Below are 2500 nucleotides of genomic sequence, written 5' to 3'. Positions count from 1 at the left end.
GTTTCCCGCGCCCGTGCCCGCGTTCGCCCGGGCCCGGCTCCCGCGCGAGCCGTGGTGGTGCGTGCGGGGAGGGGGGGGTTCCGCGGCACGGGGCCCCTCCCGGAGGCGCGCTCTCTCGTCGTCTCTCTCGCCGGCGGCCGGTCCGACCGGGCCGCCTCCGTCGCTCGTCTCCTGATGCGCGCGCGCGTGCGCTGCGCTTCGTCGCGCGGTCGGTGCGGGGCCGCCGAGCGCTCCCCCCCGCCACGCCGTCGCCACCCCCCTGCTTCTCGCCTCGGCTGGGCTCCGCCGCCGGCGGGCGTCCGGCTCCGGGCACCCGAACCCCCTCTCCCCACGGCCTTGCCCGACGGCAGTCCGCTGCCGCCACCGGGGTGGTGCGTGGGGGTGCGGCGGCCGAGGGCCCTCCCGGAGCGCCAGGGCACCGCCGGTCCGAGCGCGAGCGGCGGCGCGTAGGGGGAAGAGGGGGTGGCCGCCGGTGTGGTGGGGGCGCGTGGAGGCGGGAACCCCGGCCGGCCGAGCGGAAAGCCCCCGGCGCTCGGGCGCGCGCAGGAGAGGGAGAGGGGACCGGCGCGAGCCGTTGGCGGTGACGGGCTGGGCGCGGCCGGCGCCAGCCCGGCGAGAGGGGCGGCGGGCAGAGCAGGCCTCGCCGGGGTCGGGGGAGGCGTCTCCCCCGATCCTTCCTGCCCGCACCGTGGCGGGCTTGCTGCGGAGCAAGCCCGCCGGGGGGCCGGCCGGCCGCGTGCAGGGCCGAGGCCTCTGGGCGTTCCGGGCTCGGGTGCGTGGCGCCGGCCCTCGGGCCGGCGGGCGAGTTCCCGCGCCGGGCCGTGTCCCGCGCGCCAGCGGGCGGCCCGAGCCACGGCTCTCCTCCCGGGCGCAGCGCCGGGATACTGAGGGAAACCTCGGGCCCCGGGCCAGGAGGACGTGGTGGTGGTGGCGGATGTCGGGCGCGCCCCCGCGGGCGGACGCTCCCCCGATGGCGGCAGCGGGGGAGGCACCCCCGCGGGGCCCTTGAGGATGTTTCCCTCACCCCAGGGCCAGGTACCTAGCGTCCGCGCCTCCGCGGCCCTCCCTCGGCTGAGCCCGGGGGTCGAAGGCCGCGGAGCCGGGCGGAGGTTTAAAGACTCGGGCGGCTCGGTGCGACCCGCAGGGGCGGGCCCCGGCCGTGTGCGGCGGTTGAGCCTCCAGGGGCGGGAGTCGCTCTCGTGCAGGCCCTGGCCATGGCGGCCGCCGCCCACGCCGTGGGCTTTTTGTCCCCTCGGGCGGCCGCGCCGGGGAGGGGTGTCCCCCCTGCCCCCCCTTCTCCGCGGTCCGGTCTCGGCGGCGAGACCGGCGGCGTTCGGTCGGCCGCAGCCGGCCTGCCTCGCCCTCGAAACGCGAAGGGGAACCTCCCCCCCCCCCGGCGGGGAGCGCGGGCTCTCTCGCCGTCGGGGGCGATGGCGATTCCCCCACGGTCGGGGGTCTCGCCGGGCGGGGCGGCCTGCTCGGGCCGCCGCGTCTCCGTGGACGCGCAGCGGCGCGCTTGCGGCTTCGTGCTCCTTGCTTGCCACCCCCACCCCTTCCCGCCCCGGCTGAGGGGAGGGGCGGCGCAGCCCCCGGGCCCGAGCGGCGGCGGCGGCGCCGCCGCTCGGCGTGCCGGCCGGCGGTCGCTCGGTGGCCGGCCGCGTGGCCTGTCCCGTCCCGGGTCCTGCCCGTCGCTTCGCAGTCGCCTTTCCCGGTCTCGGTCAGGCGAGGCGGGTGGGCGGCCGAGGGGCGTTCCCCGTCCCGTTCTCCGCGCGGAAGCGGGGAGAGGGGGCGTCGCCTCCGGCTCAGCGGCGTCCGCCTTCTGCCTGGCGCGTGCCTGCGGAAGGGGCCGAGACGAGAAGCGGCGGCGGCGGCTCCGGGAGGGCAGCCGCGGCGGTGCGGTGGCCGGGCGGCGGTCGGGCGGAGCGCCGGGCGGCGGCGTCGCGTCGCCGTCTCGGGTTCCGGCGGTTGGCCGTCCGTCCCTGTCTCCGGTGTGGTGCGGCGGCGGCGCCGCGCGGGCGTTCCCGGCGTCGGGGCGAGAGCCGGGGTTTCGGGGCCACGGGGGCAAGGAGCCGGCTGTCGCAGCGCGCGGGCGCTGGGCGGCGCGGAGGCGCGCGCGGCGCGAGCGGGGCGCCCCCGCTGGTCGCCCGCGCGGCGGTCAGCGTCTGTGGTTTCCCCCCTCCGCGCGAGCGAGAGGCGGGTGCAGGTCCGGGCGCGCGGTCGGACGCGCCGCCGGCCCTCCGTGCGGAGGCCGGGCCGAGCCCGGGCGCCTGGGCCGCCTCCGAAGCGAGCAAGGTGCTTGTTGTTTCCCCAGGTCGGTCGGGAGCGCGGGCTCCCCGGGCCCTTGCCGTTCGGAGCTTGTTTCACCCTTCCCTTCCTTCCCTCCGTTGTGATGTCGGTACGGTCATCTGAGGCGAGGCGCGACCGTCGCCCGCCGGTCGTTGCGCGCCCCCTCCGCGCGTGCGGAGGGGGGCGGTCGGTCGGTCGGTGGGGCGGCGGTCCG

This window comes from Athene noctua, unplaced genomic scaffold, assembly GCF_965140245.1.
Source record: "Athene noctua unplaced genomic scaffold, bAthNoc1.hap1.1 HAP1_HAP1_scaffold_349, whole genome shotgun sequence".
Classification (NCBI taxonomy): domain Eukaryota; kingdom Metazoa; phylum Chordata; class Aves; order Strigiformes; family Strigidae; genus Athene; species Athene noctua.
This window is presented reverse-complemented; position numbering follows the sequence as displayed.